Genomic DNA, 17,063 nt, shown 5'->3' on the forward strand with positions numbered 1-17,063 from the left:
CCAAACCAGGACAGTCCATATTTGCTCCAAGTTTGTAAGCTTGTTTTTAAGGAGGTCAGTAGTGGGGCATAGTTATTGTCATACAGAAGATCATAATTGGCAGTTAGATGTATCCCGAGATATTTGATTGTCTGTTCTCGTCAATGAAAATCAAAATTGAGTTGTAACAGTTTTTTCTCCAGAGGCTGCATATTTATTGAGATAGCCTGCGATTTAGAGTGATTAATCTTGAACCCGGAGATGAGACAAAATTGGTCTAACAGAACATTCAGATGTGGTAACGAGGTTTGCGGTGAGCTTAGGGTAAGAAGAATGTCATCAGCGTATAGACTAATTTTATGGTCTGACTCCCCCACTCTGATGCCCGTGATTTGTGAATGGTTTCTGATGGCGTTAGCTAGTGGCTCTAATGAGAGGGCAAACAGTAGAGGGGAGAGTGGGCAACCTTGTAATGCTAATGGTTTAACATTGAACCGCAACAAATGTGAATTCAACAAAATTCAGCTTGAATTTTATGGCTTTATTTTCTCAGCAGAAGGTATATCTGCAGACCCCAGAAAGGTTGCAGCCATTCATGAGGCAAGTGCTCCCAAAGATGCCAGCGAAATACGCAGTTTCCTTGGCATGGCTAACTATTGCTCTTGTTTCATTCTACATTTTTCTACCCTTGCAGCTCCACTGAGAGTGCTTACAAAGAAAGGTGAACCATGGCACTGGGGAGAAACTGAAGAAAATGCCTTCCAGACACTGAAACAAAGCCTAACAAGCAAGCACATTATGTCATACTTCAGTCTATAAAGAGAAACTGAACTGATAGTAGATACCAGTGCAGTTGGCCTTGGTGCCATCCTAACACAGAAACACAAAGTTAAACAATATGTCATTGCATATGGCAGCCGTTCACTCAGTGACGTTGAAAAGTGATACTCTCAAACAGAGCGTGAAGCTTTGGCAATAGTGTGAAGCTGTGAATATTTTCACCCATAATTGTATGGGAGTCCCTTCACTTTAGTGACAGATCACAAGCCACTATAGCTGATTTGGACTACCGTATATACTCGAGTATAAGCCGAGTTTTTCAGCATCCAAAATGTGCTGAAAAAGTCTACCTCAGCTTATACTCGAGTCAATGAAATACACTCCAAGGAAATACATCAAGTCAATAGTTCAAATGAAAGTGGAGATTTATTGGTGATCCAATGTTTCGGCTCGAGCCAATGGATCACCAATAAATCTCCACTTTCATTTGAACTATTGACTTGATGTATTTCCTTGGAGTGCTGTCAATCCCTGCATTTTGTTTATTATTTAGAAACTAACGTTTCGGCTGCAACTCAGCCTTTGTCAAAGTTACACAATGTCAAACAAATCAACCCTAAATACCCTATCAATGGCGCGAAAATCACACACCTCCACCTGTCACGCTCCCTTCCCCTGTGTCGTGTTTCCCTTAATTTATTCAATGCATCTTTTCTATTAAAATCATGTATAATCAGTAAAAGCATTTCAAAATCGTTACAGTGTCTTTGCCTGCTCATTTGTCCAGCCTTGCAACAAAAGTATCACATATCATTGAGCCAATAGTTTGTTGCATAGTGATCTCAACATACCTCAATTAACCCTTTCGCATGTCTATGACCCCGTTCATATCATTTTCACTTCCACCTCTGTGGAAGGCTGGATAAACGAGCAGGCAAAGACACTGTAACGTTTTGAAATGCTTTTACTGATTATACGACATGAAGTTAATAGAAAGGATGCATTGAATAAATTAAGGGAAACACGACACAGGGGAAGGGAGCGTGATTTTCGCGCCATTGATAGGGTATTATGGGGTGATTTGTTTGACATTGTGTAACTTTGACAAAGGCTGAGTTGCAGCCGAAACGTTATACTTCTGGAAAAGTCCTGTGAGTGCAGCTGCATCATTGGAGGATTGTATGCAGTATTTCATGGCGTTCACCCAGGCAAGGTGAACTGATGTATCATGAGTGCTGTGATTGTGGGGAAGTATATATATATATATATATATATATATATATATATATATATATAGTCAAAAATTTCACCGGCACTCACCCTCAATAAATCAAGTCCCGGGTGCTCCTCAGAGGAGAACAAATAGATGCAATATATAATCTTTTTGCACAGGCAGCCACACTCTGATCCGGATTTCCCAATTGTGGGTACTGGTTCAAATAATACATATCATTTTCACATAGAGCCACACTCCATTTATCAAGTGAATCAAGTTATATTTATTTGCATAGATCTTCGTGTCCAACGTTTCAGCCCACCTTAGGGCCTTTCTCAATCGTGGAAAAATTCAAAATTCAATTGTTAGTAAATGACCCTCATAACATGCCTGCCTTTTACATACCATACATATGTACATATGTTTTTCTACTTCATAAAATTTTAATTTTTCACAAAAGATTTCTAAAAATTCTAAATATTCACAGCATCCTATGCCCCACATCTTCAATATGCATAAGATTATTGTATTATGTGGCATGTAGAGAGCCCAAAATATAATAATCTAACATTTTTCATTGCTATTATTTAAGCCTTTGTAAAACAATACACTGCCTTGGGGTCATAGAAGCACCTAAACCAGGGGTGCCCATGACATCAATCGCGGCCTACCAGTCGATCCCAGTCCTTTTCCTGGTAGACCATGACCTGCTTTGTAGTTTTGAAAAACGGTCCGCACACACCAATATTGCAGTCGGGGATTGTGCCCCTTTTATTAATGCCACCAACAATGATTGTTGGTGGCATTAATAAAAGGGGCACAATCCCCGACTGCAATATTGGTGTGTGCGGACCGTTTTTCAAAACTACAAAGCAGTAAGGAGACCTGGCCAGGTCAACGGAGGACCAGCACCACCACGCAGAAAAGTGGAAGGAGGTGTGCGGTAATAGAAAATCTCATTAGACCATGACCTGCCCCATGACCATGACTGGCACTTCCTGGTCGTGACGTCAGAAGTCGAGACTTCAGACGAGAATCCTTGGTGAGCCACAGCACGGTGCAGCCCAGCAGGCTCAAACTGGGGCTGGACAGTATAACAGTCAGTTGTGGGGGAAGGGGCAGCGAGTTGTGTCAGTAGAAGTGCGGGCACTATATGGTTTGTGTAGTACTGTAGTATATCTGGTGTGTGGGCACCGAAATTCCACAAGCCTTAACTTTGTGTGAGATAACCCGGTGTGTGTGTGTGTGTGTGTGTGTGTGTGAGAGAGAGAGAACCCGGTGTGTGTATGTAAGAGAGAACCCAGTGTGTGTGTGTGTGTGTGTGTGTGTGAGAGAGAGAGAGAGAGAGAACCCAGTGTGTGTGAGAGAGAACCCAGTGTGTGTGTGAGAGAGACAACAAGAAGGGACACAGAAGGGAGAGCTGAGCAACAAGCAGGGACACAGAAGAGAGAGCTGACAGCAATAAGCAGGGACACAGAAGGGAGAGCTGACAGCAACAAGCAGGGACAAAGAAGGGACAGCTGACAGCAACAAGCAGGGAAACAGAAGGGAGAGCTGAGCAACAAGCAGGGACACAGAAGGGAGAGCTGAGCAACAAGCAGGGACACAGAAGGGAGAGCTGACAGCAACAAGCAGGGACACAGAAGGGAGAGCTGAGCAACAAGCAGGGACACAGAAGGGAGAGCTGAGCAACAATAAGCACAGAGGGAAAGGGAGGGCTGAGCAGCAATGATGGAGGGAAAGGGAGTGTGTTTAACTTTCATAACCAGCCAAATTTTGTAAAATTAACATGGTAGTTAGGAGGTGTGGTCAAAAAATGAGCGTAGTCAAAAAATTGCAGCGTGTAACCAAGGTAGATTTCCTGATGGGGGCCAGGTGTCAAGCGTAGACCCCGGTGTAACAAAGAAAAGAAAGAAAGAAAGAAAAAAAGAATACGGTCCACAGATATCTCAACAAAGAATTATTTAAAAAATATTTAAGCTACATGACTGTCACATATCCCCTTCTTAAGAGAAAGGACACTTTCTCAAGTAAGGATTAGAATAAATTACATTACTGTTTCATCTATGACTGCTCCATATTGAGACAAATAATCATGTTATGTTCCTTGCCTGCTTTGTGCAAAATAGAGAAACGAAAGTGCTGAAGTGCCAAATACCACCATGTCACTCTAGCATTTTTGTCTCTCATGGAATTTATATAGCTACATCAGAGGGAGGTGATCAGTTATTAGCTGGAACTCCTGACCCAACAGATAGCACCTTAAGGATTCTAGTGCCCATTTTATAGTTAGGCATTCCTTCTCTAAGGCTGCATATATGGTTTCACTTGGAAGCAATTTACAAATAATATACAGTAAAGGATGCTCTTCTCCATCAGGCTTAGAACCACTCCAAGACCAACTTCAGATGCATCCATTTAAACAATAAATGACTTGGAGAAGTCTGGGCTTCTAAGCACAGGACCATCACAAAGAATTTAATTTTGGAGAAAGCTTTTTCACACTTACTGTTCCGTTGAACTTTATTGTTTCTAGCCTTTTTGGTTAGCACTGTAAGAGGTGCTGAAATAGAAGAAAATTGAGGAATAAATATCCTATAGTAGCCAACTAGTCGTAAAAAAGAACAAACTTATTTTTTAGTTGTAGGTTTCTTTGCATCTTTAATAGCCTTGGTTTTCACACTTTCTGGCTTCATTTCACCATTACCCAAAATGTAGCCTAAATACCTTGTCTCCCCAAAGGCAAAGGCACATTTTTATGGATTAATAGTGAGACCAGCTGACTTAATAACAGACAAGATTTTGCTTAAGTGCTCTAAATGTTCTTCCCATGTAGAACGCAACACCACTGCATCATCAAAATATACTGCTACGTATTCACTGTGATCCTCTAAGAGAAAATTCATGAGGGGCTGAAAAGTTGCTGGGGCTCCATGTAGGCCAAAGAGCATAGTTACAAAATGAAAGAGACATTTCCTGGTTCTGAAAGCATTTTTTCCCTGGATTCATGGTCCAGAGGTATTTGCCAATACCCTTTTGTCATATCTAGTGTGGATATATACTTGGCCCCACCTAACTGATCAATTAAATCATCAATTCTGGGTAGTGGAAAAGAGTAAAACTTTGATACACTGTTTATCTTACGAAAATTAATGCAGAATCTTATTTTGCCATTCTTTTTTGGTACCAAGACAATAGGTGAACACCATTCACTTTTGGAGGGTTCTATAACTCCAATTTGAAACATTTTGTCAACTTCCTGCTCTACCACTGACATATTTCTCAGGTATTCTGTATTGTCTCTGCCAAATGGGCTTGGTCTCATCAGTGTATATGGTATGTTCAATTAAAGAAGTAGGTCCAGGGGTGTTTACTAGTGTGCTCCTATGTTGATTTAGTAAAGCTAAAAGGTCATAATGCTCTTTATCATCAGGGGGACCAATATCACTATCCCTTAAAGGTTCACTTGAGGAAGTTAATCTTTGATGGGCTTGCTCTGCCATATCAGGAATACATTCTTTTAATACCACCATTGATGCTTTCTCATCCCTCCCTTTCCATTTTCTCAGTAACTTAACATGGTAGATAGTTTTCTTACATTTACCTGGCATTTCAATCTCATAATCAACAGGGCCTACTTTGCGGGTGATTAGAAAAGGACCCTGCCACTTTGCTAGTAGTTTGTTTTCCTTATTTAGCAACAGTAATAAAGCCTTCTCACCTGGTTGAAATGTGCAGTATCTTGACTTATGGTCATACTAAATTTTTTTTTATGTTAGGCTTCTTTTCGTTTCCCTTATGCTAACTCACATATTTTGGTTAATTGTTCTCTCATGTTAATAATGTGAGTTACCACATTATCAATTTTGAGGCTCTGCACTTTTCTCAACCCAGTTTTCTTTTATCACATCAAGAGTTCCCCTGGGTTGTCTGCCATAAAGCATTTTAAAAGGAGAAAATCCATTTGACATTTGTGGAACCTCCCTATAAGCGAACATTAAGTATGGAAGCCATTTGTCCCAACAGTTTGGGTTCTCCTCAACAATTTTTGCATGCGCTATAGTGTCTGATTCATCCATTCGACCAAGCCATCCGTTTGAGTATGATATGGATTTGAACGAACAGTTTTTACCCCTAACAAGTTGTATAATTATTTTATGAATGCAGAGGAAAAGTTAGTTCCTTCATCAGTTAATACAACCTTAGGAATTCCTACTCTAAGATTTTTACAACCTCTTCTGCAACTCTCTTTGCAGTAACGTTACTAAGAGGAATTGCTTCTGGATACCGAGTACGATAGTCACATACAACCAAAATATACTTATTACTTCTCTCTAAGGAGCCCATTATGTCCATAGCCACTCTTTGCAGTAACGTTACTAAGAGGAATTGCTTCTGGATACCTAGTACGATAGTCACATACAACCAAAATATACTTATTACTTCTCTCTAAGGAGCCCATTATGTCCATAGCCACCTTTTCAAAAACATTGTCAACCAAGGGAATAGGTAGTAGCGGAGCTTTGTCTTTTTGCCTTAATGGTGCATTTGACAAGTGGAACAGGCATCACAAAATGAGGCTACATCTTTATGCACACCAGGTCAGAAAAATCTGTACAGAATTCTTTTGAGAGTCTTGTCTCTACCCAAGTGACCTGCCATGGGTATTTCATGAGCCAGTCTAAGGATTTCTCTGCGATATTTCTCTGGTACCAATAACTGCTAAACTCTGTAGCCAAGTTTGGGGTGCTGACACATTCTCATCAGAATTCTGTTTTTCAGTACATACATTGGTATATTTTCACATTCATTTTCATTTTCAGTCACATTTTTATAGTATTCTTTAAGCGTTTCATCGTTATATTGCTCATTTGCAATATCAGCTTCCAAATTCATGATGTAAAATTTTTACAAGGTGTTCAGGTCTCCCTTCTTTTTTAAGCTTTTTTTCTTTTTTAGACTTACAGGGTTTCCAGTCACCTTGGAAAAGGTCACCATCATTTTTTTTCCTCTTTTGCTTGAGACGTGTCTGTCCCACAGCTATAATGGGTGCAAAAGCTTCACTCAGTATTTGAAAAAACCCTGGAAAGTCTCTACCCAAAATCATAGAGTAGGGCAAATTATTAATTACTCCAACAGTAATGGTCTGTATCTTATGTCCAAGATCAACAGTCACTTGGGTTGTTAAATGAGACTTTGTATCACCATGGACACATTCTATTAAAGTCTTGCCCTTTCTGGGTAGATGCCTCAATACATTCTTTTTCAGTAAGGTCTGTGGGCTTCCAGTTTCAATCAGGGCCTCAACTGGTTTGCTATTAACTTTAAACATTTTCAAGAGTTCTTTCCCAGTACCCACTACTGATACTGGACTTGTTTTTTTTTAGCTTTTTTACAGAAGCGAGAAATATGCCCCTTTTCCCAACATTTAAAACAGACCTGCGGAGCAGTAGGAGCTTTTGCCCCTGTATCACCACTTTGTGAAGGAGTAGTTACATGGGGGAATCTAACCACAGGCTGCTGAACAGTTCTCCTCCTAGCCTGGAAATAATCCTCAGCCAGGGTTACAGCCTTGGACCCTGACTCTGGATGATGCTCTTGGATACAGATGCGCACACCCTCTGGCAGGATGTTAAGGATTTGTTCTAAGATGATCACATCCAGAATCTCCTCCTTAATTTTTCCTGTTGGCAAGCCGTATTACCCATTGTTCTGGGGGCCATCGATTGGCTTTAGCCACACGCTCAAACATGGTGAAATATGCCTCAATATCATCTGCCATAAGTTTGGGAATTTTGAGATCCTTCACCATTGGCTCTTCTGTAGGCTGGGCATGGAACTCACTCATTGTACTTAGAATTTCTGTGATTTGCTGGGTATGCTGTTTCTAGAACATAGTTATCTCAGCCTGGTGCCTTCTGAATTGCTCCTCCTACCTTTTCTCTTGCCCAGCTCCGAAATGTCTCTCCTCAGCAAAGCGTTGCTGTTCTTACTTTTGCCATTTCTCCTCAGCTTCCCTTCTTTTGGACTCTGCATCTATCTGCTGCAAGACCATCCATTTTAGTAGGCCAGATCCTCTGGAGGTTGAGTAGGAATATCTCAGTCTGTGGGTGGATAGTTGAAGGAGTGACTTTCAGCTTTACATTTGGGAATACAGGTTGTGCATATCCTGTTGTGGCTGTTTCTTCCACCAGTGGCACGGGGTCAGATGATGCAATTGCAACCTCTTCCTGTCGATCAATCTCAGAAGCTATAGCTCTGTTCTTTGAAAGACCTCTCTTTATTTCTAGCTGTTCTTGCCTTAAAATAGCAAGTCTGCCAAGTGATTTTACTCCTCTTATTTTCTTTGCATCAGATTTAGGAGCACACTTTGTCAACAAACTTCAGTATTAATCTATGATCATGTTTAGTTCCAGCGATGAAATGGCATCCCACTTCTGACACCAAGTATGGTGTGGGCCCTTTAACAGAGGTTGCTGAAGCTTGCTTGGCAAAGAAAACTTTAGCTTTAATTCTTTAAAGCAGAAGGTAGAGTGTTACACAGCTCAACTTAGCATGACATCAGAGCAGTCTTTTACCTAGGTCTTTTCTTGAAAAGAGCCACAACCAGACTGACTCTTGCTGACTGGGAGCGGCCTTTTATACCCAAGGCTCCCAGCATGCTTTGTAGTTCTGTGACATCATATATTTTAAATGAAACAAACATTCAATTTTAACAATAATCACAATTTATACTGGTAAATGTACATATTAGTCTGTGCCGATTAAAACATAAAAAGGTAAAAAAAAAGAACACATTTAAACAAAGTTTAAATTCCAAGCTATGCAAATGCCTGTGCACAGCTGCCAATCATTAGTATACACCCTTGTGCTTCACCAAACCCTGGGCATACTTGGGAAACTCAGGTAAAGAGTATTTTAAACTTTAAATGTTTAAGGTTTGCACACTTATATCCAAAAACTGTGTAGTATGTTTTAGTGGCAAGTGAAATGCTTTTCTAAGAGAAAAAGCTAATGTTTAAATGCTGTAGCATTTCATATCTGCAAACAGCAGATTTTCACATGGCTTTTAACCCATTTTGGACACAGGAACAAAATGTGTTCCAATGCTGAGAATAGTGTAGGACAGACACAACATGTGATGAAGAGTTTAAGAAAGAGATTGTTTTTGTTTGTACTGGCCAGCATAGGTAGAAAAGACAGGAAAGAAAGAAAGAAAGAAAGAAAGAAAGAAAGAAAGAAAGAAAGAAAGAAAGAAAGAAAGAAAGAAAGAAAGAAAGAAAGAAAGAAAGAAAGAAAGAAAGAAAGTACTGTCCACAGATATCTCAACAACAAAAAAAATATTTAAGCTACATGGCTCTGTTACAACTACCAAACTAGAAACAATTGCCAAATATAGCTGCTTTTACAAAATTTTAGATAATTGCTTTAAAGCTTGCATTTTACAGCATCTTACTTCCCACATATTCGTACAATATATTTATATAAAACACATTAAATAGTAGTGCCAGGGTCTTCTGGACAATTTGATACACAAGTATGTAGTATCTAGAGACCATTAAAGGGCATGTAAAGGCAAAAAAATAAAATGCAATTTTTACTTTCTTTAATGAAAAAAAAAACATATAAATCTGCAATATACTTTGATTAAAAAATGTGTACCGTTTTATAAGAAACCTGACTGTATGCAGTAAAATTCTCCCTTCATTTACTGCTGTGGATAGGAATTGTCAGACAGTCCCTAACTTCTCTGCAGGGAAACAATCATACTTATGAACAGCAGGGGGGCGGGGGCCTTACTTCCCAGCCATGCAGAACTCAAGCAGCTTTGTTTATGACGATCCCTAAGCAGCCCAGACCACACTGAGCATGTGCACAGTCTTAGTCTTGCAAAGATGTTTAACAAATTTACACGATGGTGAACCCCTGTAGCCAACTTTGAAAGCATAAATTATTTGTTTGATTAGGCTTGTGGTGCAGTAAGTTCATGTTTATATTTAGTATACAAAATACAGCATTTCTAGCCTTATTCTGTTTTAGACTTTACATGCCTTTTAAACATATTTTAAATTGCATACAGATGTTCATGACTGACATTTTGGCACCTGCCAATACAATGCTGTATACACAGCCTGCCAATACTCCTGTATTTTTGGGGAATAGTTTCTGAAGAATTGAAAAAAAGGTAAACATATTTTTCAGCTCCTAGTCATGGTTGAAGTAGTTAAATGTGTGCTTCTACTCTAATCTACCCAACCACAATGAAAAGTTTGTGTTTTTTGTAAAAATGTGTGAATAGTCTGAAAAATCACTTCAGAGCTGTCATTGTACTACATAGTATAATAAGAGATCCAACAATTACGAATTACTGGCCAATGGTAACTTTAGATATAATTCTCTGCTGAGTAATATAAAAATTAAGCGGGCAAAGTAGTAACCTCTGCTGTCTGCTGCAGAAGCACAACGTTTGTCAAGTAATAGGAGAGCTGGAGTTGATTGTACATACTAAAATTTATAATAGATATAAATGGTATTACTGAGACTTGGTGGGATGAAACATGACTGGGCTTTGAATTCATTAGTTACATCCTTTTTAAGTTAAAGGAATTTAAATGGGCAAAGGAATTTCTCTTCATTTAAAGTCAGAATGTTACAAAGAAAATTATCATTGGTGCATGCTACAATCCACCCAGCATATGTGAGGAGACTGATGCCCTGGCTACTATTACAGATGTTAGAGGCTTTACAAGTAGTTAAGCTATTATCATGTTACCACAGAATACCTGCATTATCCAGGCATTAAAGGGGTTGTTCAACTTTAAATGAACTTTAACCCTTTAAGTGCCACAGAACGTAGAATCTACGTTCTGTGGAAAAGTAACTTGAAATGCCACAGAACGTAGATTCTACGTTCTGCAGCACTTCCGGGTTCTGGAGCGGAGGAGCGGCTGTTAGAGCCGCTCGCTCCGTTCCGCTTCGATCCCCTGCCCCTAGGCAACGAGCAGAGCAGGGGATCGAGTGGCCCCTGGGGCGCGATCGCCCAGGGGCCCAAAAACAGCAGCAGGCACGTGTTACTTACGTGTCCTGCGGCTGCAGCCTGCACCGGATCGTCGATCTCCGCCCCCACAGCACACAGACAGGAACCACGAGGCAGATGTCTTCCAGGGGCTCTTCCTGATCGCCTGCAACAGTCTTCAGCGATTTTTTCAGGTTAGTGCAACAATTACACACACAAACACACCAACACACACTTATTACAGTAATACACAATTAGATTCACACTTACACACACTTACACATACATTTTTGGGGATTGGGGGGGTCACTTACACTCACTGCACTTACACACACGTGCACACGCACACACGCGCACATAACATGTAATTTACCATTTTTACACACGCACACGCACATACATGGCATTGTGGCTTTTTTTTTTTTTTTTTCTTATCGCATCGTCTCTTTTTTTGGCTGAAAAAAATGTTTTATTGCCATTACGAATAGCGTATTCGCTAACCGTACTGTGCAATATCTTTTGTATGTTATTTCGGTGATTATATTGCAATTTTGGGTATTTTGGTGCATTTTTAGCCATTTTATTGAATTTTTAGCCATTTTATTGCATTTTCAGCTCTGCATATGTTGTGTTCACTTGTTTCTAGCCATATAACCTGTTTGGCCCCGCTAAAATATTCAAACTGTGATTCTGACGGCCGATAACACTATTCTGGAAAAAAAACATTGATTTTTGTGGTTTTATTGGATTTTTTTTCATTTCACTCTTTACTGCCTTATTTTGTTTTGCCTTGTAAATTTTATCTACTATATATCCATTTGGGGGTCTCTGTACGCCACATAGTTTGGTATATCTATGCATATTGGGCATCAAAGTGTTCATTAGACCCCTGGCGTTCATATTTAGGATGTTTTATGCTGATACATTACGAAATGTGGGGCATATAATGGGGTAAAATTCAAGCTTTCTGACGATTTTCCGAAATTTGATAAAAAACCGTTATGTTCAGCATTGCTTTGCAGTTTGGCAGTTTGTAGTAGAAACACTTATTTACCCATATTGGATTCGTCAGAATGTGTACTTTCTGAAAATATATGGTTTTCTGGGGTCTCTGTACTGTTAGGGGGGTCTAATATCGCATAATACACACACCAGGTGCTTATATTGCAGCAGCCAGCGCGTCAGCCGTGAAAATGTATATACACTATTGTCATTTGGGGGTCTCTATGCGCCACATAGTTTGGTATATCTATGCATATTGGGCATCAAAGTGTTCAGTAGACCCCTGGCGTTCATATTTAGGATGTTTTATGCTGATACGTTACGAAACGTGGAGCATATAATGGGGTAAAATTCAAGCTTTGTGACGATTTTCAGAAATTTGATAAAAACCGTTATGTTCAGCATTGCTTTGCAGTTTGGCAGTTTGTAGTAGAAACACTTATTTACCCATATTGGATTCGTCAGAATGTGTACTTTCTGAAAATATCTGGTTTTCTGGGGTCTCTGTACTGTTAGGGGGGTCTAATGTCGCATAATACACACACCAGGTGCTTATATTGCAGCAGCCAGCGCGTCAGCCGTGAAAATGTATATACACTATTGTCATTTGGGGGTCTCTGTGCGCCACATAGTTTGGTATATCTATGCATATTGGGCATCAAAGTGTTCAGTAGACCCCTGGCATTCATATTTAGGATGTTTTATGCTGATACGTTACGAAACGTGTAGCATATAATGGGGTAAAATTCAAGCTTTGTGACGATTTTCAGAAATTTGATAAAAACCGTTATGTTCAGCATTGCTTTGCAGTTTGGCAGTTTGTAGTAGAAACACTTATTTACCCATATTGGATTCGTCAGAATGTGTACTTTCTGAAAATATATGGTTTTCTGGGGTCTCTGTACTGTTAGGGGGGTCTAATGTCGCATAATACACACACCAGGTGCTTATATTTCAGCAGCCAGCGCGTCAGCCGTGAAAATGTATATACAGTATTGTCATTTGGGGGTCTCTGTGCGCCACATAATTTGGTATATCTATGCATATTGGGCATCAAAGTGTTCAGTAGACCCCTGGCGTTCATATTTAGGATGTTTTATGCTGATAAGTTACGAAATGTGGGGCATATAATGGGGTAAAATTCAAGCTTTGTGACAATTTTCAGAAATTTGATAAAAACCGTTATGTTCAGCATTGCTTTGCAGTTTGGCAGTTTGTAGTAGAAACACTTATTTACCCATATTGGATTCGTCAGAATGTGTACTTTCTGAAAATATATGGTTTTCTGGGGTCTCTGTACTGTTAGGGGGGTCTAATATCGCATAATACACACACCAGGTGCTTATATTGCAGCAGCCAGCGCGTCAGCTGTGAAAATGTATATACACTATTGTCATTTGGGGGTCTCTGTGCGCCACATAGTTTGGTATATCTATGCATATTGAGCATCAAAGTGTTCAGTAGACCCCTGGCGTTCATATTTAGGATGTTTTATGCTGATACGTTACGAAATGTGGGGCATATAATGGGGTAAAATTCAAGCTTTCTGACGATTTTCAGAAATTTGATAAAAAACCGTTATGTTCAGCATTGCTTTGCAGTTTGGCAGTTAGTAGTAGAAACACTTATTTACCCATATTTGATTCGTCAGAATGTGTACTTTCTGAAAATATATGGTTTTCTGGGGTCTCTGTACTGTTAGGGGGGTCTTCACCAAAACCGACAACTTTGGGAAAGCCTTGCGACTCAGTAGTTTGGAGCAGAAAGGCATGGGTACCCATTTTAGATTCAGTAGAATGTGTACTTTCCAAAAATATATGGGTTTGGGGGGTAAACATATATTTCTGTGTTTTTACCCCACAAAAATGCAGTCAATGTGTTGATTTCTCATTAGATGAAGTTACCTACAGGACTATTTGTCTGCGCTAACTTCATTTTGAGGCCTCTAAATGCCAGATACTTTGGTAAACCTATGAACAATGGCCACCAAACTGTTTGGAGGAACCCTGGCAATCATATTTAGGGTGCTTTATCTTGGTGCGTAACGATACATGGGTGATATGGTGCTGAGAAGTTGAAGCTTTGAGGCAATTTTCAGATATTTCACCAAAACCGACAATTGTGGGAAAGCCTTGCGACTCAGTAGTTTGGAGCAGAAAGGCATGGGTACCCATTTTAGATTCGGTAGAATGTGTACTTTCCAAAAATATATGGGTTTGGGGGGTAAACATATATTTCTGTGTTTTTACCCCACAAAAATGCAGTCAATGTGTTGATTTTTCATTAGCTGAAGTTACCCACGGGACTGTTTGTATGCGCTAACTTCATTTTGGGGCCTCTAAATGCCAGATACTTTGGTAAACCTATGAACAATGGCCACCAAACTGTTTGGAGGAACCCTGGCAATCATATTTAGGGTGCTTTATCTTGGTGCGTAACGATACATGGGCGATATGGTGCTGAGAAGTTGAAGCTTTGATGCAATTTTCAGATATTTCACCAAAACCGACAATTGTGGGAAAGCCTTGCGACTCAGTAGTTTGGAGCAGAAAGGCATGGGTACCCATTTTAGATTCGGTAGAATGTGTACTTTCCAAAAATATATGGGTTTTGGGGGTAAACATATATTTCTGTGTTTTTACCCCACAAAAATGCAGTCAATGTGTTGATTTTTCATTAGCTGAAGTTACCCACGGGACTGTTTGTATGCGCTAACTTCATTTTGGGGCCTCTAAATGCCAGATACTTTGGTAAACCTATGAACAATGGCCACCAAACTGTTTGGAGGAACCCTGGCAATCATATTTAGGGTGCTTTTTCTTGGTGCATAACGATACATGGGTGATATGGTGCTGAGAAGTTGAAGGTTTGAGGCAATTTTCACATATTTCACCAAAACCGACAATTGTGGGAAAGCCTTGCGACTCAGTAGTTTAGAGCAGAAAGGCATGGGTACCCATTTTAGATTCGGTAGAATGTGTACTTTCCAAAAATATATGGGTTTTGGGGGTAAACATATATTTCTGTGTTTTTACCCCACAAAAAATGCAGTCAATGTGTTGATTTCTCAGTAGCTGAAGTAAAGTCCTGAACAATTTGGATGTGCTAACTTCATATTGGTGTCTCTAAATGCCAGATACTTTGGTAAACCTATGCATAATGGGTATCAAACTGTTCAGTGGACCACTGGCAATCATATTTCAGGTGCTTTTTCTTGGTATAGTTTGTGATATGTGGAGCAGCAAAATAAAACCTTTGAAATGATTTTTCAGAATTTTGAATTTTGAAATTTTTTTTGAAAAACCGCTATGTTCAGACAAGCTTTTATGTTTGGTAGTTGGGAGTAGAGAGACATAGTTACCCATTTTGTAATCGGCAGAATGTGTACTTTTCAAAAATGTATGGTTTTCTGGGGTAAACCTACGGTTTCAGGAGTTTTTGCCTTGGAATCTAAAGCATGCCGTTTTCTGCCTTAGTGCTTTCAAAATTCGGCAATATACTGCCGGGAGTTTTTGAGGTACAGAAGTCCTAAATCTCCCTAAAACTATACATATCTGGTATTGGCACGTTCGAGAGACATAAGGCTTTCCAAATCAGTTGGATTTTCATCCGTAAAATGAAATATTTTTCTGGTATAAATTGATATACGATGAAAAATGGTAATTTTTCATTTTTTTTTTGGTATTTAGCACTATAAATTTTTTTACACAGGTGGAAATACATGAAAACTCAGACAGATTTAGAAAGCTCAGTTTCTACCGAAAAAAACAATGTATAGTTTTCCTAGGTAAACTATAGGTTTCCCCTCAGAAAATGCCCCTAAAGTGAGAGAGCACAAAATGTTTCAAAAACGGCTGGCATTTCGCATAACCAAAATGTGAAATTCTGCTGGCACTTAAAGGGTTAAGTATGATGTAGAATCAGATATTCTGAGACAATTTGCTATTGTTTTTTATTTATATTGTTTATGGTTTATGAATTATTTAGCTTTTTATTCAGCAGCTCTCCAGTTTGCAATTTCAGCAATATGGTTGCTAGGGTACAAAAACCCTAGCAACCATGCATTGATTTGAATAAGAGGCTGGAATATGAATAGGAGAGGACCTGAATAGAAAGATGAGTAATAAAAAGTAGCAATAACAATACATTTTACTATTTACAAGTACATTAGATGACATTATAGACAGATAGCAGGGATCTTTCTTTCCCATTTTGCTACTCTCCAAGTCCTACCTCTCAGAAGCCATGTTACCATATCTTGCACTGATGAGATCTAAAAAGATCGAAACAGGCTGTCTGCAAGTTTGGATATATGACTCTGAACCATTAGGCTGTATCTGTGCTATAAACCAGTGATTCTGGATACATAGTTGGCCAAAGGGACATAAAGGAGTGATTTGCATGTCTCTGCCCATGATGCCTTATGTGAAAATCAAAACTCTTATTTTTTTGTTATCTAGGCAGTGCTGTGTGTATGTTATGAGACAAGTAAATACCTTCTGATTTCAGAAGGCTTTACTTTGCATGTCTTTCCTACAGAAAAGATCAATGCTCTAAATTGACCCCTTTAGACTAGAGGAACAGAATTTTAATTTGAAGCAGCGTAGGTGATTCTTCACAATGAAGGTCGTGAGGTCAGGAGTGCCTCTCCAGGTGATGGCTAATTATATAAATGCATTTAAGAGAGGTTTGGATGATTTTTTGAACAAGCATAATATCCAACGTTTTTGTTATTTTATGATCTACAGTAGTTTAGTATATATATTATTTGGAGGGGCTGAAATCAATGAACTTCAGTGTTTTTTTAACCTAATTTAACTATGTAATTATGTAACATGTAATTAGGGTCCAATATAAAACTATAAATATGAATGCCAGTGGTCTTTTGAACAGTTTGATGCCCATTATGCATTAGATCACCAAACTATGCCATAAGGATACTTACCTATGCTAATTGGAGCAACTTCCAAAGGATATATATTCTCAAAGGAAGATTTACAAGTTAATCTGAATTGAGAAAGCCAGTTGGATGACTGGTGAAACATCTTCAAGGAAATAACACAGCAAGTC

The 17,063-nt window shown here is 39.2% G+C and overlaps 1 protein-coding gene across 1 annotated transcript in view; it reads right to left on the reverse strand.

Moving 5' to 3' along the window:
* Positions 1–17,063, reverse strand: part of LOC121395521 — a 45,914-nt gene that overhangs the window by 22,696 nt on the left and 6,155 nt on the right. Inside the window, exon 2 of the mRNA XM_041569114.1 lies at positions 4,485–4,538. The gene's annotated coding sequence lies outside the window, so the exon portion shown is untranslated. The remainder of the gene's footprint in view (positions 1–4,484; positions 4,539–17,063) is intronic.

This window comes from Xenopus laevis, chromosome 7L (assembly GCF_017654675.1).
Source record: "Xenopus laevis strain J_2021 chromosome 7L, Xenopus_laevis_v10.1, whole genome shotgun sequence".
Taxonomy (NCBI): Eukaryota; Metazoa; Chordata; class Amphibia; order Anura; family Pipidae; genus Xenopus; species Xenopus laevis.